The sequence below is a fragment of the Bacillus rossius genome, chromosome 10, assembly GCF_032445375.1.
Source record: "Bacillus rossius redtenbacheri isolate Brsri chromosome 10, Brsri_v3, whole genome shotgun sequence".
Taxonomy (NCBI): Eukaryota; Metazoa; Arthropoda; class Insecta; order Phasmatodea; family Bacillidae; genus Bacillus; species Bacillus rossius.
The window spans coordinates 1,569,993-1,593,997 of NC_086337.1; the positions used below are offsets into that span (position 1 = coordinate 1,569,993).

The 24,005-nt window shown below is 42.1% G+C and overlaps 1 protein-coding gene across 5 annotated transcripts in view; it reads left to right on the forward strand.

The window, feature by feature from the left end:
• LOC134535708 (uncharacterized) overlaps nucleotides 1-24,005 on the forward strand; it is a 398,944-nt gene that overhangs the window by 47,592 nt on the left and 327,347 nt on the right. The window lies entirely within an intron of this gene.

A 24,005-nucleotide genomic window follows, 5' to 3' on the forward strand; every position in this document is an offset into this window, starting at 1 on the left:
TTGTTGGTATTAATGATGTGGCTCTGTAATGGGTAGTGGTAAGAGTGTGTTCGGCTGGAAGGTGTTTTCTTGGTCAAAGAGAGGTGGACCATACATTGTTGTTGTGATATGGGTATTGGTTGGTGTGTGTTCGGCTGAAGGTGACTTTGAGTTGAAGAGAGTAGTAATCTAAATGGGAGTTCTGACAAGGTGTATTGGGTAGTGGTAAAACGTGTTGGGCTAGAAAACGACTTTGTGATTGAAAAGAAGAGGACTTCAGGTAGGGATTGTGACAGAGCTGTAAATTGGATAGTTGTTACATGGTGTTCATTTGAAAGGAGCCTCGGTGTTCAAAAAGTGGAGTACAGTAGTTGGGGTTTGTGATTCAGCTGTAATGTGGGTAGTGCAAGGACGGGAGGTTACTATGTGGTTGAAGAGAGAAGGACAGTAGGTAGGTGTTGTGACATTTTAATATGGGTAGAGGTGATTTAGTGTTCAGGAACTGCGGTGAATGTGTGGACATTAGTAATTTTGAAAATAATATAATAATTTTATGTGAATTGGGTTCTCCTTAAACTTCTATTCTCCACTTGTAACTGTATTGTTAGAACAGAAGCCACCGAAGTCAGCGTATACATTTAACAGTTTTCACGGTGTCGAAAGATGTGTACTCCATGTTTTATTTTGTACGCAGAGTTGGTTAATTCGTTTCTTTGTCAGTACTATTATTTCAAGGCCTTTTCTCTTATTTTACACTCGTGTGTTTTTTTCCCCATCATATATTTATATATATTCGAATTTTCCAACAGTTATTTACTGCAGATTATGTATAAGCTGTAAAATAAATTTCGCAACTGGTCACACATATGATAACATGTAGTTAACAACAGTGTTAGAGCTCTAGGAACCTGGGAACCGTGTGGCGAGCCAGAGGGAGCAGCTCGTGGGAGCACGCGGCGTGTGAAGTGGGGCGCAAGTCTCGACCCGCTGTCTGCCTCTCTGCCTCTGCCTCGCGCCGTCATCGATCCTGCCTGCCTGGCCAACTCTGCTCTGTCTCTCTCCTCTCGAGCACTGTACCTGCACGCAGGCTCTCACGGCCTTTGCTTCCGGGTTGTAGCCGCGTCCTTGGCCAATAATCCACCGTCCTTTCGGTCGACATTGCAGTCGCCAGTAGGTAACTGCTCCCTGATGATGGCGACTGCAATGTCGACGGAAAAGTCGGTGAATTATTCGCCAAGGACACGGCTACAACCCAGAAGCCAAGCTACTCAATGAACCGCTTGTTCATTTGAGGCTTGCCGTTCGCGAGGACTCCGGGCGTGATTGCAGCTCGAAGCTTGTGACTGGGAGATTATCGATCATCTGCGGTACCTACATTCCTGTCGGGTGTGCTGCTGTCGCCTGCCAGGCGCTCTAGCGTCGTCAGCCGCCTTATTTTATATATTCTTGTGTCGTCAAAACAGCTTTATATTAGTCTATGTAAAAGTTTATTAAAATTTTTGAAAAGTTAAAGCATTTGGAAGACAAGTCAGCTCGGAATCACATTGTCTTAGACAGCACTGCTAATTGGACGACTTTAGTGAAATACATTTTATAAGTGTATTGAATCAGAAATATTCATTATGAAGTTGTTTACCAAGAACAAATCGCACATCTATATAAATCTATATATACTCCTGCTGTAGTTAACGAATTGCGGTGTTAAAAATTTATATAATATCAAATTTCGATTTATTTACTTAAAGTATTAAAACCATTAAAGCTTGGCGAATATCTAGAGTCGGTTACAGCCAGCCTCACTTTGGTTATATTATCAGATTAACTAAATGTTCACTAGAATTTTACATTTTTGAGGCAAGAAATATTGGTTTGAGAGAAAATGTTAGTTTTCTTTTCCAAACCTGTAGGTGGCTTGAAATGCCCGCTAAGCATCTTGGTTCTGAAGGCCTGGCGTGCGCCTAGACCTCTGCTGTGACATTTGACACTTCGATTTCGTTTTTACCAAAATATAAACAATTATGAACTAAATATTTTAAATCTAATATAATTTTTTATATAAAACACACGCCATAAAGTTGGTAGTTCACAGTTCGTACATGTCCAAAGCAAAAATCATTTATTTAATAAAAAAATTCAACCAAAAATCGGAAAAAAATTCATTATATATTTTTTAATTTATATAAACATTATGTCACAGAGTTCGTAATACTTGGTTCTATTCCTACCAAACTTGTCACTGTCCTTGGTAGAAAAACTCCAACCAATACACAAATAAAAAATGTTGTTAGCAAACCTTTTCCATTTTGGTTCTGACGACAATATTATTCTCCTCTCTCTATTCAAGACAGTTAGCCAAATACATTTTTTACTCGATGTCATTACGCCTATCATGGAGGCTGTTTTCGTTTCAATTTTAAGACAGTACCAATGACAAGCATATAGGCCAAACCATGAAGCCTTATGTTTTCGATTTATACTTGCCTTTCAACCAATTGATTTTCAATGTCAAGCACGAATCAATCTTTGTGAATACTTAGTATGCAATATAGCTAAGAAAAAACCAGTGACAAGATATAGACCACGAGGCCTGCTGTGCAGAATTACTTAACATGTTGTACACTTACTAAAGGCTTATTGCAAGCACGCGAGAAGATTGTCTCCGAACTGCGAGGCTTACAGTGTGGGTATAATGCGACATGCTAGTGTATTACAAGCATATTGGGCTAATTCACCAATTATAGGACCAAAACTACAGACAGTAAAATTATTTTTCACTAATTATGCTCGATCAAAGTGATCATACTCAACATCATAAATGCGGTTATATCAAGGGACACTGATTCATTGGTACATACTTGAAAGGTATAAGCTACTCTCATAAAACCATAATAATATTTCGGCCCTTATAAGTACAAAAAAGCATTACAAATTAACATTCCACCATATTGTATGATAATTTGTCTTTTTCTTAAATTTCACAATTTTTAAATTTTATTGTTTGTAACAGAAATCACGCAATTTTTTTAAAATAAATATTTGCTAAAGCAATCCAAGATTTAGTTAAGTCCTTGGTTTTTATTTCTATGATTGATAAAAAAATATTAGTCTTAATTTTATTAAAATGTAATTGAAATATTTTATGAAGTAATTAGTTTAGGAACTAAAAAAATATTAAAATAATGACTTTAATTATAACTGATATTACTAATAAGAAAATACAATGTCCATCCTTATCAACTAAATTACGAATGCATTACCCATACTACAAGAGCAATTTCGAGGTTACAAGCATACAAATCCGAAAGTATACTTAAGGACCTCATGCAGTACAACATATATTATATGCATATATAACATGTCTCCGATCCACGAGGCCTTCTAGCATGCAATATGCCCAAGTAGAAACCAATGACAACCCATATGTCGAGTGTCCCCGACGCAGAAGACCCTGCTGTGTCGAGTTACTAAACATTCTTTACGCATACGGAAATACATACCTATTACAAGGGTATAATACAAGTCTCCGAACTGTCAGACCTAGTATATGCAGGACGACCTGATATGCTTCACTATTACTTAAATGTGTATTGCAACTTGTAGACGAAAAGTCTTTGAAATACATGACAACACTAATATGTAAATATATATATATATATATATATATATATGATGATCAATCAGTTACATTCGAAATTAAACCATAAATCTTTAAGCCTTGACTGCAGACTGGACTACGTAAAATTATTTTCATCTAGAACACACATTTATCAAATAGGACGAAAATTACTAACATTATGGATGGACATTCGTACATAAGGCACATACGAGTAACGAAAAGAAAAGAAATCTTATTATAAAACAGCTCAACTATGACATACATTTTGGTTAAGGCATTTAATATTTTCGTAAGATGAATTTTTAATGCAGTATGGACTGCCTCTGGGGCTCTAGCTACTGCCTCTGGGGCTCTAGCTACTGCCTCTGTGGCTCTAGCTACTGCCTCTGTGGCTCTAGCTACTGCCTCTGTGGCTCTAGCTACTGCCTCTGTGGCTCTAGCTACTGCCTCTGTGGCTCTAGCTACTGCCTCTGTGGCTCTAGCTACTGCCTCTGTGGCTCTAGCTACTGCCTCTTTGGCTCTAGCTACTGCCTCTGTGGCTCTAGCTACTGCCTCTGTGGCTCTAGCTACTGCCTCTGTGGCTCTAGCTACTGCCTCTGTGGCTCTAGCTACTGCCTCTGTGGCTCTAGCTACTGCCTCTGTGGCTCTAGCTACTGCCTCTTTGGCTCTAGCTACTGCCTCTGTGGCTCTAGCTACTGCCTCTGTGGCTCTAGCTACTGCCTCTGTGGCTCTAGCTACTGCCTCTGTGGCTCTAGCTACTGCCTCTGTGGCTCTAGCTACTGCCTCTGTGGCTCTAGCTACTGCCTCTTTGGCTCTAGCTACTGCCTCTGTGGCTCTAGCTACTGCCTCTGTGGCTCTAGCTACTGCCTCTGTGGCTCTAGCTACTGCCTCTGTGGCTCTAGCTACTGCCTCTGTGGCTCTAGCTACTGCCTCTGTGGCTCTAGCTACTGCCTCTGTGGCTCTAGCTACTGCCTCTTTGGCTCTAGCTACTGCCTCTGTGGCTCTAGCTACTGCCTCTGTGGCTCTAGCTACTGCCTCTGTGGCTCTAGCTACTGCCTCTGTGGCTCTAGCTACTGCCTCTGTGGCTCTAGCTACTGCCTCTGTGGCTCTAGCTACTGCCTCTGTGGCTCTAGCTACTGCCTCTGTGGCTCTAGCTACTGCCTCTGTGGCTCTAGCTACTGCCTCTGTGGCTCTAGCTACTGCCTCTGTGGCTCTAGCTACTGCCTCTGTGGCTCTAGCTACTGCCTCTGTGGCTCTAGCTACTGCCTCTGTGGCTCTAGCTACTGCCTCTGTGGCTCTAGCTACTGCCTCTGTGGCTCTAGCTACTGCCTCTGTGGCTCTAGCTACTGCCTCTGTGGCTCTAGCTACTGCCTCTGTGGCTCTAGCTACTGCCTCTGTGGCTCTAGCTACTGCCTCTGTGGCTCTAGCTACTGCCTCTTTGGCTCTAGCTACTGCCTCTGGGGCTCTAGCTACTGCCTCTTTGGCTCTAGCTACTGCCTCTGTGGCTCTAGCTACTGCCTCTGTGGCTCTAGCTACTGCCTCTGTGGCTCTAGCTACTGCCTCTTTGGCTCTAGCTACTGCCTCTTTGGCTCTAGCTACTGCCTCTTTGGCTCTAGCTACTGCCTCTTTGGCTCTAGCTACTGCCTCTGTGGCTCTAGCTACTGCCTCTTTGGCTCTAGCTACTGCCTCTTTGGCTCTAGCTACTGCCTCTGTGGCTCTAGCTACTGCCTCTTTGGCTCTAGCTACTGCCTCTTTGGCTCTAGCTACTGCCTCATCGGCTTCAGATGCTATCTCGTCGGCTCCAGATACTACCTCGTTGGCTCTAGCTACTACTTCATCGAATTAGGTCACTGGTCTCTAGCCTCAGGCTCAGGAATGCAGGTATCTGACTGGTATTCTTTAGGCATTACACTCGTGAGACATGGGAGAAGATGTTTGCAACTGCGGCTGCTGTCGGGCTGTTGCGCGGTGCTTGTTGGGACAGGATATATGATGCTGGTTTCAGTTACATTTTCTTTGAATGCAGGAACACTGTTAGAGTAAAGAAGAAACGTACAAGTTCTCTGTCGTTTGAACGTCTGTGTAGATGCATATAGGTCGCAGCAGGTCCTGTTGACTTTCTCTAGCTAGAGTCTCCGAAAAAGGCCTGCTGTGTCCATTTACTCAACACGCTTTACACTTCAAAAGACCTGTTACAAGCACACCAAGAAAGTTTCTTCGATCTACTTTGTCTTTAGCGCGGGCATAAGGATACGATCGACCGTATACGATGGGATAAGATCTTACGACTTGCCACAAATAGAGGAGAGCGCACGGAAAAACCATCAAGAGTCTAGCAAAAACTTTGCATAAAAATAAAAAGCTTTAATAATTGTAAATTAAAAAATTATAAATAAAAATTCAAAACTAAAAGATAGAGTTCTAGCACAAACAGGTTTTTTTTTGTAAGTAGTAAGCTTACTGATAACGATGACGAGTCTACAGATTCAGTGAAGTGGAATAAAGGCAACATTTTACTGAAAGCTATCGAAGAAAGGGACAGCTCCATGGGAGATGAAAAAATGTTTACACCAAATTCTAGTCGCCTTCGCGAAATTGAGAACAATATAGAAATAGTTGAAGCTTACAAGATCGAAGACTCTGATGAAGCTCTTGCGACCAAAATGGTGGAAATATTGTGATAAAATAAATGTTATGATAGTGCTAATGGCTTTCTCTTTTATTTCTCTCCCAAATGGCTAGCAATGATGGGCATATACGAATATATTCGCAATTTTATTTTCCATGAAAACAAATATTAAAACATTTGTATTTGTGAATACGAATATTATTCGAGTTTGTATGTGTGAATACGAATATATTTGTATTTGAAGGTGTGAATACGAATAAATTGTATTCTTATTTTCGTGTGAATATTCGTATTCGCATATTCGAGAATACAAATACACGAATAAAATATTCATATTTGTGTATTCGTATTCACAAGTATATACAAATATTCAGATTCGTGTAATTTATATTCGCTTATCAGTGACTATGTGGATTTACCTCTTTAATTATTATTTGTACGGTTTTCTTCAGCTTTAGGCCACCATTTTTGTACTTCTCGACATCCTACAGGAGAGCTCACACACTCCCAAAAATCTATTATTTAGGAATGAAAAACAAATTCATTATTTCAAAAAACAAAAAAAAAAAATAATTCTCGATTATTTCTCAAGCAAAAATAAATTACACACAAATGCGATGTAACAAATATCAAATATATTTGCTACCAAATCGTATCAGTTTCTTCAAAAATATTATAATACATGCTAAAAAATTCAAAATATAATGATTTTAAAAGCAGTACCTTATGTTGCACGAATTGAATATATATATATATATATATATATATATATATATATATATATATATAAAATCATTTAACTTATTGTAATATTGTGTTATGAAAATAATTTTCTTGTAAAATAGAAGGAATTATGAAAAAGGGATTCTTATCCATTTTTTTAAATATATATATAGCCAATGAGTTCGCGGTTTGCTTTAAAATAATAAAATACAAACGAAGATGGAGGGAGTGGGATAATTCTTAAATAGGTGCATTGAAAATAAATTATATATCTGATGTAAACATAAACTGTATCTGTTTTATTCACATCTTGCAAAAACAACCGCACACGCCAAACCAAAATACAAAGTCACAAGCACTTCGCTTGCATACCGTGTACTCGTACAAAATTTCGTACATTTTTCATACAAGAAAATTAAACTATAACTCTCAGAACATTTACAATTGCTAACTCTTCCTGATAACCCGTGGCTGCAGCCCCTTAGACTGCAGTCAGAAAATACCTAATAAAAAATAAAGTAAACCTAACATAGTATAATCTTTCTCAAAGAATATATATTTTTTCAATTTTGTTATGGATGCCATATAATAAATGAAGACACGACGGAGTTTCTACTGCAGTCTGAATAGGGGAGGAAATGTCACCGCTCCTGCTCGGTTGTTGGAGGAAGCCCCTCACAGCCCCTCACAGCCCCTTACAGCCCCTCACAGCCCCTCACAGCCCCTCACAGCCCCTCACAGCCCCTCACAGCCCCTCACAGCCCCTCACAGCCCCTCACAGCCCCTCACAGCCCCTCACAGCCCCTCACAGCCCCTCACAGCCCCTCACAGCCCCTCACAGCCCCTCACAGCCCCTCACAGCTCCTCACAGCCCCTCACAGCCCCGCACAGCCCCGCACAGCCCCTCACAGCCCCTCACAGCCCCTCACAGCCCCTCACAGCCCCGCACAGCCCCTCACAGCCCCGCACAGCCCCTCACAGCCCCTCACAGCCCCTCACAGCCCCTCACAGCCCCGCACAGCCCCGCACAGCCCCGCACAGCCCCTCACAGCCCCTCACAGCCCCTCACAGCCCCTCACAGCCCCTCACAGCCCCGCACAGCCCCTCACAGCCCCTCACAGCCCCTCACAGCCCCGCACAGCCCCTCACAGCCCCTCACAGCCCCTCACAGCCCCTCACAGCCCCTCACAGCCCCGCACAGCCCCTCACAGCCCCTCACAGCCCCGCAAAGCCCCTCACAGCCCCGCACAGCCCCTCACAGCACCTCACAGCCCCTCACAGCCCCTCACAGCCCCTCACAGCCCCTCACAGCCCCTCACAGCCCCTCACAGCCCCGCACAGCCCCTCACAGCCCCGCACAGCCCCGCACAGCCCCGCACAGCCCCTCACAGCCCCTCACAGCCCCGCACAGCCCCTCACAGCCCCTCACAGCCCCTCACAGCCCCTCACAGCCCCGCACAGCCCCGCACAGCCCCTCACAGCCCCTCACAGCCCCTCACAGCCCCTCACAGCCCCTCACAGCCCCTCACAGCCCCGCACACGGTCCTCCAACTGTCGTGACGCCGGCGCGCACTTGCAATCATTCATGGCCATGCTTTTACTCTTTAATAGAATAAGAATGTCTTCTCAAACATTATTTTCTCTGAAGCAATGTCATCTTCGGCATATACGCGTCGGCACTGTGACATTTCGTTCAGTAAAACCAACAATGCTAGACGTCATGAGTAAGACAATTAGGTAAAGTCCTTTTGCGGAAATGCAAAGATGCGACAATTGCTGCTTACCGTTTGGACGAAGTGATAAATTAAAAAAAAAAAACATAAAACCCTGCGAATGTACACTATTTTCGTCCACTAAGAAAATATTGGTGTTTGGACCGAATGCATGTGGAGTTGAGATAAATCATCACACTTGGACATCTTCATCTCCTGCAATGAAATGTAATTATATTCCAGCTACGAAGAAACAGAAACAAGATATGTACTACAGAAAGAAACTGATGACAAGTTTCCTAAAATGAGTCATGAAGGATTTGATCTTCCTGCACAATATTGTGATGGATTTTCTGTTACTCGAGTTGAAGAATAAAATAATATTACTGGAAACCATGACAGCAAGAACAGCTTTTCAGAGATTGAGAACACTGTAGAAGAATTCGAAGCTACCAAGACAAAATTGTGGTGATGCACTGAGGCCAAAACAATGAAAACGACGAGTTACACTAAATTATCTGATCAAGCTTATGATGGTCACTGGGACGATGACGATGGTGACATTTAGGCTGGTATTTAAGTGGAAGACTTCAGAGATATTAAAAAATAATAATATACATGCACCGAAGATGGAAGCAGTAGCATAAGAGATTGATTAAAAGTTATGGGAAGATGATCCCAACATATTAGTTGACAGATTAAGACTTTTATTTGTTTTGCGTAGTGGAGGGAACTATTTACGCCTCAACGAAGTAGTTACCATAATCCGCGAACTTAGTGCAGGCCACATACAATAAGGACTTGGTTTACCTACATGTGTATAAAATAAAAAAAAATAAATAATTTAGATTTATAAATGTATTGTTACGATCGCGCTTGGCTGCAGTGCTTGGCGTCGCCGCACTCGTTCGGCCTGTCTGCGCCCCCTTCCACCCGCATCCTCTCCCTGGTATCTCGTGTCATACTATCTCGCGACATCCTGACCGTCGCAGCGCGCACCTGCCTCAGATCGAGTTACTTAAAGAGGCCGCACTGCGGAATAAAAGGACTCAGACATGTTTATCGGCGCGTTTTGTGGGAACCCGATGCTTTTTGCGTTTATCGGCGTTCTTTGAGCAGCCGCCGCGTCCTTCGAGGACTCACGACGCGTTTCTGGGCATTTCGACGGCGAAGGTCGCGCGATATCTCGGAGACATGCCCGATTGTTCTGGACGGGAACCCAAGGGCTATATAAGGAGGTTGGGCCGACCTTAGAGTGAGTCTGAGTAAGAGTCGGAGTGGGGAGTTCTCCCGCGGCGGAGATCCGGGCGATAGTGCCGCGGGTGCGGCAGAGTGGCGAAGTCCTTGGACGAAGGTTCCAGGGCAGGGAGTGTGTGAGATCAGTGGAGTCGGGAGTTTCCGGGCGAAGTCCTTGGACGAAGGTTCCAGGGCAGGGAGTGTGTGAGATCAGTGGAGTCGGGAGTTTCCGGGCGAAGTCCTTGGACGAAGGTTCCAGGGCAGGGAGTGAGTGAGATCAGTGTAGTCGGGAGTTTCCGGGCGATAGAGTCACGGGTGCGGCGGAGTCCCGAGTGAAGTTGCGAGCGAGTCGTCGTGTGGGATCTCGGCGAAGGGTGTGACGGCGGCGGCGGAGTGCGGCGACGGAGTCCCGCGGCGGAGACCCACGAGGGGTGCTGCGGTCAGAGTTGCGCCGGAAGTGCGGCCCAGCGAGGTGTGTGAAACGAGTGACTGGGGAATTGGCATTTCTTTAAGTGTAGTTAATTATTTGCCAATTTAGAAGATTATTTGTAAGTGACAAGTAGTAGTAATAAATAAAAGTGTGTGTGAAATAAAATCTATTAATTGGGCTATCCTTTACGAACCCCCGCAGGTAAATCGTAACATTTTGGTGTCAGAAGTGGGATAGCCCTAATTAATAGATTTAGGATTCAGTTACAGTATTAGATTAAAAGTTAAGGATAGAATTTAGTTTACGAGAATATAGTTAGTGTTTAGAACTTCAGTGAATTTGAAATTTTCTACAGTTAGTTTGAGTATACTGTAGTCAGTGTTAGTTTTGAATGTAATAGAGTTATTGTTAGTTAAATTAGAAGGTTCGGCTAGGTCATTTAAAATTAATAACAGTATTAGAAAAAAAAATATTTAGGCTTGTAGACAAGAAAGATGGCTGCCGATGAGCTTAAGAATGTCCTGGCATTCTTGGCCGAACTGAAGAGTGGCCAGGAAGAAATGAAGAATGAAATGAAGAGTAACAGGGAAGAAATGAAGAATGAAATGAAGAGTAACAGGGAAGAAATGAAGAATGGCCAGGAGAAAATGGAGAATAGGCTGGACGAGATGAAGAGTAGCCAGGAGAAAATGGAGAATAGGCTGGACGAGATGAAGAAGGGTCAGGAAGAAATGTTAGCCAGTATGAAGAAGGGTCAGGAAGAAATGTTAGCCAGTATAAATAAGGGTCAGGAAGAAATGTTAGCTAGTATGAAGAACTTTAAGGAAGAAATGGTATCTAGTACAAAGAACTTTAAGGAAGAAATGGTAACCAGTGTAAAGAAATTTACGGAAGAAATGAAGAGTGAAAGGAAGGATAGTAAGAACCACCATGAAGAAAAGAAGAGTGAGTCGAATAATAGTGTAGAGGAATTGAAGAAGAGTCAGGATGAAATGAAGAATGGCCAGGAAGAAATGAAGAATGAAATGAAGACCGAAGTGAAGATAAACCAAGAGAAGAATAGCCAAGAGAAAAACAGCCAAGAGCAAAATAGTGAAGAGAAGAACAGCAATGAAAAGACCGGCGAAGAGAAAACCAGCCAAGAGGAGACCAGCCAAGAGGAGACCAGCCAAGAGGAGACCAGCCAAGAGGATACCAGCCAAGAAGATACCAGCCAAGAAGATACCAGCCAAGAGGAGACCAGCCAAGAGTGTAACCGTGGTGCTGTGCTCAAAACAAAACCATAATTATTGATAATAAATGTCCGGCGGAAGCGTCAGGCTAATTATCTAAAAGAACTTGCCAGAGGGGCACAGCCCACTTACAAACACAATTTAAAATTAACCTCCCTGACAGTAGGAAAGGTTACGTGGATTGTGGTTTCAAGTAGCAGCAAATGAAAACACTCGTATGGTTTGGTTTCATTAGAGGCTTTTACTGTTGATTAGTAGTTTAGTATCTTGTCATTGATAGGTTTCTTACATTAGAAAATATCTTACGGCATTACAGCCATTACAAACAAAACTGCTAACAATGTCAGATTCTTATTTTTGATACATTACATTGAGTAACTAACGAATAAAAGAAAGAAGAAAGAGGGGCCGGGGGGGGGGGGGGGGGAACACCATTTCATACTATGCTATGTTCAACTGTTTAGGAACATTGAGCTCGCAGGCTCATCAAACAAATATATGTGTTTAAAATACAATATTTTATAATAATATGGAAAACGTCCTAAAACTGGCGGAGTTATAAACTGTTCTTCACTTCTTTTTGAGGGGTGCCGAAAGATGGAGGGAGACTCCGTTATAGAGGCTCACGAGTTACAGGTTGAGGTGCAAAATGTGGCGCCGGAACTGGGCCGCCATCTTGAACTGGTCTGGGGTCCTTGAAGTACTCTGGGATTCTGGAACCCTCTGGGATTCTGGAACCCTGCCTTAGCTGGCAGGGTGAAGTAGATAGTGGCTGTCCCTGGGGGTGATCCGGGGATGCGCGGCACGGGAGCTCGCGGTAGCCATAGAAGAAATAGTTATGGCGAAAACCAAAGAAAACTAAAGTTAAACTTGACTATTTGGGAAGCTACTAAGAAAAACTAAAAAAAAATCTAGGTGACATGGCCTGGCTCAGAAGCAACTACATTATTGCCGAAAGCGGATGACGATAGCTGCTGGTCGTTACTGCGACTTGTTGCAAAGATGCGCGCTGGACGAGAGCTGCCCTCAAAATCCCTGAAAATGGCGCCGGGACGCTAACTTAAACTTTAGTCCCGTCGTCTATTCCTCTGGAGGAGGGGATCGGGAACCCCGAAGTGCTCCGAAGGGCTCCGAAAGAAAAAAAAAAGGGCTCCAGCGACCTATCGACTGAGTGTGAGGTCGACTGTTTCTCCTGGAGGGGATAGGGTGGTCAGTAGTGTGCTCTCGCTCTCAGCTGGTTCGTCCTTTCGTCGATAGATGGTGTAGGCATGCAGGTCGGAGTCTCGCAGAGACCATCGCGGCACTTGATGGCCGCCATTTTGCAAGTGGGGGGGGGGATTTTGGCCTTGAGAGGGGACATTGCCGCGGCTGGCCGATGACCGCTGTGGACCAGGATGGGGTGGGGGGTATGTCCGGTGAATGACCTGCCCTGGGAGAATTCGCCGGCCAGACGTCGGGACGTGCGGCGGAACTTGAAAAAAGGACACCAAAACGTGTTAGAGACCGCAAACTTCAGCACACCTCCGAGAAGGGGTGGGGGTGACCATGGGAAGCTTAGGGCGGCTACTTTCGTCACGCGTAGCGCTAAACTCGTGACGAAACGCGACGGCCAGTGGATACCGTTGCTGATGATAGTCCTGTAGTCGGCTAGACCCAGCAAATTTGGTGGGAAACGGTGGTGAGAGCACTATGCTGCTCAACAAGGTAACCTGCCGGTACACTTGACGAACAAGTTTGGATGGGGCGAAAGCGTAAAATTAAAGTTATAAAAAAATTTAAAATTTTGTAAAACCAAAAAAATAAAAAAAATCGTGCCTAAAGTAGCACTGATTCGGCACAAGAGGAGACCAGCGAAGAGGAGACCAGTGAAGAGGAGAACAGTGAAGAGAAAAACAGTCATGAGGAAATTAGCCAAGGAGAAGATAACAGCCAGGAAATGAAGATGAAAGAAGAGCTGAAGAAAAGCACAGAAGTAGTGAAGATGGGTTACAAAGTGTGGAATATTGAACAAGAAGAAATGAAGATAAACCAAAGAGAGAGGGTAAAATGCCAAGAAGAACTGAAGAAGAGCCGAGAAGAGATGAACATGAGTCAAGAAGAGATAGAGAAGCACAAAGAAGAAACGAAGAAATACCAAGAAGAGATGCAGGAAGACCAAGAAGAGATGGAGAAAGACCAAAAACAGGGGAAGGAAGACCGAGAAGAGACAATGAGCACACAGAGAGTGATGAAGATGGTGCAAGGAGTAACTGAGTGCAGTCCAGAAGATATTCAGAAGAATGAAGAGGGAATGAGGAACCAAGAAGAGACAAAGAGGAGCCGGGAAGAAATGCTGTGCGAACAAGTAGCTGCGAGAGAAGAAATGGAGAGAAAAAGGGAAGATACAAGGAAACATTTGGAAGGCAATAAGCAATGCACTCAACAGTATCGGGTCAGTCCAAAGCATCGGTCAGCCCGTCTCGGGCAACTGGCTGAACGACATGGGGCATCTGCGACGCAGAAGTGTCGCCAGATGACAAGAGAAGCTACATCTAATGAGAGAGAGAGTTATCGGGTGAGACTGTACAACCCGCGATGGAGGAAAGGCAGGAGGCCTAAACTTCGAGTAGCATGGGGACCTCCACGAGGAGATGTATTACCTGTTCGGGACGAACAGGTTTAAGGAGGGGGCAATGTTACGATCGCGCTTGGCTGCAGTGCTTGGCGTCGCCGCACTCGTTCGGCCTGTCTGCGCCCCCTTCCACCCGCATCCTCTCCCTGGTATCTCGTGTCATACTATCTCGCGACATCCTGACCGTCGCAGCGCGCACCTGCCTCAGATCGAGTTACTTAAAGAGGCCGCACTGCGGAATAAAAGGACTCAGACATGTTTATCGGCGCGTTTTGTGGGAACCCGATGCTTTTTGCGTTTATCGGCGTTCTTTGAGCAGCCGCCGCGTCCTTCGAGGACTCACGACGCGTTTCTGGGCATTTCGACGGCGAAGGTCGCGCGATATCTCGGAGACATGCCCGATTGTTCTGGACGGGAACCCAAGGGCTATATAAGGAGGTTGGGCCGACCTTAGAGTGAGTCTGAGTAAGAGTCGGAGTGGGGAGTTCTCCCGCGGCGGAGATCCGGGCGATAGTGCCGCGGGTGCGGCAGAGTGGCGAAGTCCTTGGACGAAGGTTCCAGGGCAGGGAGTGTGTGAGATCAGTGGAGTCGGGAGTTTCCGGGCGAAGTCCTTGGACGAAGGTTCCAGGGCAGGGAGTGAGTGAGATCAGTGTAGTCGGGAGTTTCCGGGCGATAGAGTCACGGGTGCGGCGGAGTCCCGAGTGAAGTTGCGAGCGAGTCGTCGTGTGGGATCTCGGCGAAGGGTGTGACGGCGGCGGCGGAGTGCGGCGACGGAGTCCCGCGGCGGAGACCCACGAGGGGTGCTGCGGTCAGAGTTGCGCCGGAAGTGCGGCCCAGCGAGGTGTGTGAAACGAGTGACTGGGGAATTGGCATTTCTTTAAGTGTAGTTAATTATTTGCCAATTTAGAAGATTATTTGTAAGTGACAAGTAGTAGTAATAAATAAAAGTGTGTGTGAAATAAAATCTATTAATTGGGCTATCCTTTACGAACCCCCGCAGGTAAATCGTAACAGTATTGTGTTATTTCTCGTAATCTGATTTCTAAGACTGAGTTGTCATAGTATCATATCGGATTCTACCAGTCGTAACCCGCTGATCGTATCCCATAGTATACCGACGATACTATCATATCCTGCGGTTGATCATATATCTGATGATTTCGTTTCCCCCCCGATGAGGTCGTATCCCTCCGATGAGGTCGTATGCGTATCCCTTTGATAAGATAGTATCCTTCCAATGAGATCGTATCCTTCCAATGAGATAGTATCCGTCAAAACAACAACAGTTTGATTAAAACTGTGGCAACTGCACCAGTGTGGAACCTGAATTCCGATCTTTTTTTTTGAGAATTCTAGTACCAATTCGCCACAAGTAGGACAGGTGCTACCCTGTTTCCAATCTAATGAGGGTAACTTGACTATGACTTGGAAGCCTCAGGAATTACCTAACATTGCTCAGTAGGAGGTAAACTAAATGGGATTGACGATTACCAGCTCCTAACTTCAATCATTTACAGAAGGGGGCAACACACCTACTATCAGATCAAACATTAATAATATTGGAGTAAATAAACTCATTTGTGTACTAGTAGGGGAAGACAGCAAACGAGCTTTTTTTATGGATGAATCCAGTGATAGTGTTGCCAATACTAGGGAGGTTTTGTGCCCGGAGATCACATTATTAGTAAATGGAATCCAAGTTCTGGTGTTACTAGATAGCAGTGCGGAAATTTCTTGCATCAGTAACTATTATTTCCTTCATTGGTTTGTGTCGATTGAGAAGGAATGAATGACTTTTAATATTAATCGCACTATTTTGTTGTAAATTAGTTTTGTATAATATGGATGAATCTCATTTGTGTCAAGATTTAAATATAACTTCATTATAAATATATCTAACAAATTATTATGTGCCTATAGTCATAATCAATTATTCTCAGTTGTCCCGCTATACTTTGGAGCATTTTCTTGCAACCTAAATTAATCTTAAAATTATTACTCTTAGTAATATTTAATTTCGATTTATCTGAATTAACTTTTGAATGATTAAGAAATTGATAGAGGCTTTTGATTTTGTTGATAATTTCCACATGTATAACTAGCCTACACGACACAACTTTCATTTTTATATTTCAGGGTGTTACACATTGACTTTGAAAATTGAACTTACTTTCAAGATTTGCTTTTGATTTGTATTCTACATATGATGTTCTTGCGCAGGATAGATTAATAGAAAATACATTGAATAGTTACATTTAAACTTGCATTAATCTTTCTTGGGTGACTTATAGTGGCACCCGAGGCTTTTAAGTGGTGACGAGTAGTATTTTTACATTTTTGAAATTAGCTAAGGAATTTAAAATACTAAATTCTTCTGTGACTCAAAATATTGCACTATAAACCTACTTGGCTACTTAGCTATATTTCTATGAGGCTACATGGCTATGGGACTACAAGGCTACTAGGCTACTTGATGACAAAGCTACAAGTCTCCAACTGGCTACAAGGATACATGGCTACTTGGCTATGAAACTATAAGTCTACGAGGCTTCATGTCTACAAGACAATTATGCTACGAGGCTACATGACTCCAACTGGCTACAATAGCGACATTCAGCAGCGAGGGTTAATTTATCTCTTGCAAGAAACATGTCGCAAATATTTTCTATTCTTGCCAACAGATGTCACTGCATGTTGGATTGTGTATTATTATTATTATTTTGTTTTATGTGGTTTGCGGGATGCTCACTCACAATCGCAAGAGGAGGGCTTCGTTAGTGATCAAGAAGAACGAAGTTAGTCTTGCATTTAGTGTTTCTCAGATGTCTCAGTGCAAAGTAATGGACTTAGTAATCTATCCTATTTCGTTTGAATTTCACATGATAAAAAAATTGTTAGTGATGATTTGGTTACAGGAATTCACCTACTAAACAATACTCTAAATACAATTGTATGTCTCATGTAAGGGTGTATTATGGTGGTGTGCCATTACTATACAGTATCTATTTAAATTTACTATTACATAATTATTATTTATTTATATTATATATACATATATTGAGTTTTATTGCGGGTCTGTCAAATATGTAAATAGTAAAGGTGATTGGTATATATTACTGTTTTGGAATGCCCAATACACAAATCATGTACCTAATATAAGGAACCAAACACATGTTTTAAATTATATTTTGTAGGTATACTAGCAGGAAGTTATGTGGGGTCCAGCTTTTATCAAAAGTCCAGATCTAATCGAATATTATTGTTTATGATAATTATTGAAAAACAATTTGAACTAGAAATATTCTCGTATATCAATGTTGCCTCGACTTCAGTTCGGTAGATTCAGATACTCGTAAAGTCTACAAGACTCCTGGTTTTAACACAAGTTATGGTAAGGAAAAAAATATTGAATATTGATGATTCTTTCCATAGCGTCAATTTCTGTGGCCATCCAATATATTCAGTCAAACCGATATTCGGAAATAGTGAAGATAATCAGCTCACCTTAGTTCTAGTTTTATGCACCTCAATTTACTCATAATAAGCATTATATTCTTCAGAAATATCATTGCAATCATTTAATTCCATCTTGATGTCTTAATTCAGTATTACATATTCTGATTGACATGATTCCAAAACTTTTTCAACAATTCAAATCATACTGGTCAAGCAAATTTTTCTATGGCCTGAGGTCATAGTTACCATCAAGCTTAAAAAAAAGGAGAAACACTTATAACTAAATATATACTAAATACAAATGGTAATATTAAAACAGTTAACATGTGCATTGAGAAAAGAATATGAAATTGCATAGACAACTATGTGAATTAAAGTTAAAATAATAGTCTTTGCAGGCTGTTTGTATTACTGCTGCTATGAAATGGTCCCAAAGCTTTATAACTAGGTATCACAATGTCATTGAATTAACTTATTTCAGTCTTTAACACATGTTTACATAGTTTTATACATATAAAATTATTTGTATATTATTTTTGTTTATTCTGAGAGGTCATTACCCGCTCAGATGCCGCTTCCATTAAAAAGAAAACTGAGAAAACAGTTATATTTTTCATGTCATTCTTAACCCGTATCTGATAGACAAAAATAATGTTAAAGTCAACATTAACATAACACAGAATATGGTCAGATCAAAATGGATCATACATAACACACTACACAACACTCAGTACTTATTCGGCGCTGGTTGTACCGTAGACTCTAGATGTGCTCCTTTAAATATATATAGCCGTCTGCGATACGGACGTCGTTGTTGTGGTTTATCAATTCACTAATTGCAGAAGTTTCATCGTGAGTGTATCAACTGAGACATGGTAGTACATTACCTGAAGGTACATTACGACCTTGTTATGCAGCGGCAGGTTACTCAGAACTGCGTTTTATGCAGGTGCTAGACGTGATGTCCACTGCCTTGTCACCATGACCACTTGAAGGCGACGGGGTAAAGTTGGTATTGGATTGACGATACAACCAGGCATCGAACATGGTGAAACTCACCGCGACGCACCTTGGTCAAGCGTCCGCTGCGTTGATGATAGTCCACGAACCATTACCAGAGGGTAGCAACGTCATGTAGCTGTTACTCATATCACGTAGCACTAGTTATGCACAGAATTCCGTCTGACAGAACCGTTCACTTAATTCAGTCTAGTCGTACTTTTTTACTTTAGGAGTCCAGAAATAAAACTATCATTCTAAATAGTGTTCCAGCATATCATCGTGCTTATAATTAGCCAGCCTTTATCCCCTCCAACCGAATAAAACTTATGATCTTGATGCAATAATTTAAAGCATGTGTTATGGTTCTTAATTATTCATAAATATTTATTACTAACATTAAATTACTAAATAATAACATCTATAGTCTCTCATACTAATAATGTTAATGTTTTATCAAAACAAACAATAAATATAATTCAAGGGTATCATAACCTGAAGGGTCTCTTGCACAAGGTAAGTCAAAGAGATAGGTATATTAACATAATTAAACATAATGTTGTAGCTATGCTGTGTTTGCTGTGTACTTCAAATTCCATTGCTAGCTTATCCATGAACCTTAGTGAATTACAAATTATCTCAGAACAATAGTGATACGTCAACGAATATCTTAGCCTTGAATACCCTTTCGGCTGTAAATACGAACTTGTACAACCATACAGTTTAGCATATCCACCTTGACTATAAACAGTATTTCAGCTGTTACAACAAAATATAGAATCTTGCCAAAATAATAGATAGCTATCAGTGTAAACATGGATTACGTTATGGGCCGTGTCATCAAATCATACTATTAAGCAGCAAAATATCAAACTAGCAGTCTGATAACTAGGCAATTACCCAGAAAAAAAAATTGCTCTTAACAACGAAGATCTATGACACTTAAATCTCCAATAAAAATTCCTTGCTGAAATCTTCTGTTAAGCAGAGGTAATTGAATACGACCAAACATAACTTCATAACCCATGTCATATCACACTTTGCATAGCTTGCAATAAATATCTCAAACTGTGGAGATTCATAGATAAATTTTCTATTCCAGCTGAGAGTAATTTTTTTTTTATTCCTCTACTGCGACTGTAATTTATGTTCTTTTGTTGACGTCTTGTACTACTGGCGTCTTGTAGTTTCGTAGACTAGTTATATTATAACGTCCCACTACTTGTTCTGTCTCTGCATCCGCTAGCGTGTAACAGTTTTCCTTGGTGATTCCGACAATCTTGAAAGGTCCTTCGTACAACAGAAAAAGTTTCTTAGCTACATTATCCCACTTCCTACTAATTTTAGCGGTTTTCCGCAGTACTAGGTCGCCGACCTTGAATTTGCTCTGGCGTGATGCAGGCTTCCGCTTCTTACGTATTTCTGCTTCCCTTCGTAGTCTAGCATTGACAAGCTGTTCTATATCTTCTCCCGTTGGTAAGGTCTGGTCTCCTTCGGGGTCGTCGCACTTTGGTAAATACGATGGTAGTATTGCTGTCGATGGTTCCATACAAAGTATTTCGTGAGGTGTCATTCCAGTAGATGGATGAATGGTATGATTGAGTATGCACTCTACAAATGGCAGTTGGTCTCGCCAAGCCTGATGTGTCTTGTGACAGTATGTTCGTAATATATTTCCTATTGATTTCATCACTCTCTCGACGGGATTACTTTGCGGGTGACGTACCGAAGTAGTTGTAGGAATCGCACCTAACTTACGTATTCCTTGTTGCCAAATTTCACTAGCAAACTGTGTACCTCGATCGGATAGGACTACCTGTGGTTTACCGACGGCTTCCGTAAATGATTTTATTTTTCTGAATACTGTTTTCGCCGTGGCATTTCTGATGGCATACAATTTTGTGTACTTAGAGTAAACATCTAATATTACGAATACATGTTGTACCCCTGACTTAGATCTAGGCAGCGGTCCGAACAAGTCCACTGATACTAGCTGTAATGGTTTATCAGGTAAAATCGGCTGAATTTCGCCATGCAGGTGTTCTGGCGTCTGCTTTGCCTTCTGACAAAGGTCACATGATGCGGTGACTTTTGCTACCGATTTCGGCATATTGGGCCAGAATAATTGTCGACGAATAGCATTGGATAGTTTCTTAGAGCCCACGTGACCCAAAGTCACGTGTACTTCCCATGTCACTAGGTCCCTTAATTCTGTAGGGATGACTGGTTTCCAATTTTCCTCAAACATTATTTTATTCTCATGGTGTGCAAACAATGTTCCATCTGATGACACACAAAAATGGCGATGTATTCGGTGTTCTGGAGGTTTTTCCTGCAATTTGCGCTGGATTTCTTGACAATAGACATCTTGTAGTTGTTTGGTATGCAGGTCCTGCAACATGTTGGCGAGTCTTGGATTTTTCAAGAAATCATCTATGGAAGTAGATGCTACTATGAACTCCTTAGTTCTTGTTTCTGACCTTAACTTGCTAACTTCCAAGTCTGGCATACGGCTCAAAAGGTCGGCAGTGGTGTTGTCGGCTCCCTTGATGTGGCTGATCTCTAGGTCGTATTCCTGAAGTAATAGGTACCATCGAGTGAGTCTACTCCCGAACATCTTGCCGGCTTTCAAAAATGTTAATGCTTGGTGATCTGTTTTTATTTTCACCTTCTCTCCAAGTAACAAGTCCTGGAACTTTTGCAAGGTCCACACGATAGCGAGAGCCTCCTTTTCGGTCACCGTGTAGTTTCTTTCGGCTTGGTTCAACGTTCTACTTGCCATAGTGACTGTCTTCTCCACATCATTATCATCACACTGAGCTAATTTACATCCTAGGGCATAGTCTGATGCATCGGTATATACGACGAATTCTCTGCCTAATACCGGATGATATATGATGTGCTCTGTCATAAATAATTTCTTAAGACCTTCAAAAGCTTCCTGTTGGTCTGACTGCCATTTCCAGGCTTTATTTTTCTTGAGAAGCTCAAACAATGGTATTGCCATCTTCGCTACCTTATCCGAGTAGTTACGGTAAAATCCGACAATACCTAGAAATGCCCTAAGTTGTCTGACATTAATCGGTGGCGGGAAATCCTGGATTGCCTTGAGTTTATCTGGCGCGGTCCGTATCCCTGTTGGTGACTAGATGTAAGTTTTTGGACATACGCCATTGCTAAGAACTTTTTCTGTTGAAGAAAAACTAATAAATAAAATAAATAAAAATACACAAGAAAGGCAAAAAACACACAAAATTAAGCAAACAATTGCTGTTGTCAAAAAGAATATAAACACCACAAAATATTCCGAAACAGAAATATGGTCAACAAACAAAGAAAAAACAAAGAAAAAAGTACTAAGTGAACAAAAAAACACACAAATGATGACAACACAAAAATATTGAAACCAAAATAATTCAGCACAACAGTTGAAACGAGACAAAAACACGACAAAACGAAAAGACAAAAAATACAATAGTTTTACCAAAACAGAAACAAGATAACATCCCTGTTGGTGTTAGCAAATGACCCAAAAATGGTAGTTCCTCACGGCAGAATACAGACTTTCGTAATTTCACGGTCATTCCAGCTAAACTCAATTTGGTTAACACGATGTGAATGTGCTCTAGGTGTTCCTCATAGCTCTGTGATGTGATTAATATATCATCCACATACGCACGAGAGAAAAACTGACATTCTGGTCCTAGAGTGGCGTCTATGCAGCGGGTGAATTCTGCTACAGCATTGCACAAACCAAAAGGCATGACTTGGAAGGTGTACTGCTGGTTTCTGAAAAGAAACGCAGTGTATTTCCTGGAAGAATTTTCAAGCGGAATTTGCCAGTAGCCAGCAGATAAGTCTAGTGTTGTTAAGAATCGTACACCTTGATACAATCGGAGAATGTCACGAGTTTGTACGGGACCCTCTAGATCTTTGACAGTTATCCTATTTAATTCTCTGGCGTCCAGACATAAGCGTACCGATCCATCCTTCTTGCCAACACATACTACAGGATTTGAATATGGGCTAGCTTCCCTTTCTATTACCTTCCAGTCGATCATTTGTTGTAAATATTCTGTGGCAGACTTTAAATATTTTGCAGGAATCGGGTACGACTTGCGGTGGTATTGTTCATTGTTCTTTATCTTGATTCTCGCTTCATAGAAGTTATTTAACCCCGGTTTATCTGAAAATGTCTCTCGGTGTTGCAATAATAAACTGTGTAGTTGTCCAAGTTGTTCATGGGTTACTATGTTCACGTCTCTTAATGCTTGTAGTAGGTCTTCGGTAGTTGCAACCAAATTGTCATTTAACTGTGTACTGTAGATTTGCTTAGGCCAAGCATCTCTCTTCATAACCCCTACAATTCTACTGCGGATTCTCCAGTTATCCGTAGTTGTTCTGTCATCCGTCACCATGTCCTTAGCTGATACAGTCCATTCGAAAAAATCTAAAATAATAACCATATTGGGATAGGAAATCTATACCTAATATCAGAGGTTTCGCCAGTCCTTTAACTATTAAAGCAGCAAATTGTTTAGGTATGCCTAAGCCCTCAATCTGCAATAGTACTTGTTTGTTTATAATGGGACTGGCGCGCGATGTTACCCCAATTATCTTTATACAAGGGACGGGAATTATCGGTAATGATTGTCCCATCTGTCTCAGAGTATTAATGAAATCTTCACTAACACAAGAAACTTCCGCTCCACTGTCTAGTAACACTGAAACTTCCTGAGTATTAACAGGTAGTATCACCTCAGGGCATATAGTTCTTATTCTGGGTAATAGATCTATAGTTTCCTCTTCACTCAAAAATTCTCTTTCGTCTTCCCTCAACAAAACTGTGCAAATAAATTGTCTATAATCTAAGCAGCTATAATTAGGTAATACCACCATGGTGTCAATGTTACATAACCCCTCGTCTGGAACTACGGTCTCGGCGCGGGGTAATATCACCTCGACCCGTTCTAGTTTAACCTTTCGTCAGATTGTCCGACTTAGCCGCTTTAGCATGTACACAAGTTGAGGTATTTCCCCGTTCTCGTGGTGGCTGAAAAGTGTTTGCAGCTGGATTCAGCTGTTGCTGCCTCTTAAAATAACCATCTTTCGTAGGTGGGAATGAGATGCAGTCTTGTTCGACGTCTTGACATTGTTGTCTCGGCTGGGACGGCTCATACCCAACAGGGGACCTGAGTATTGGCGGCCGATCTCGAGGTGATTCAGGCGACAAATTTTCTCGACCGTCCTGTTGCTCCTTGAAGTCTCCATTATCCATGGGAGGCCATTGTGAAGATGGAGTAGGCAGGCGTTTATTCATCGGCATACCTTCCCGGTGAAGTTTGTCCTCTTGCCATTCGTGGTCATTGAAGCGATGATGCT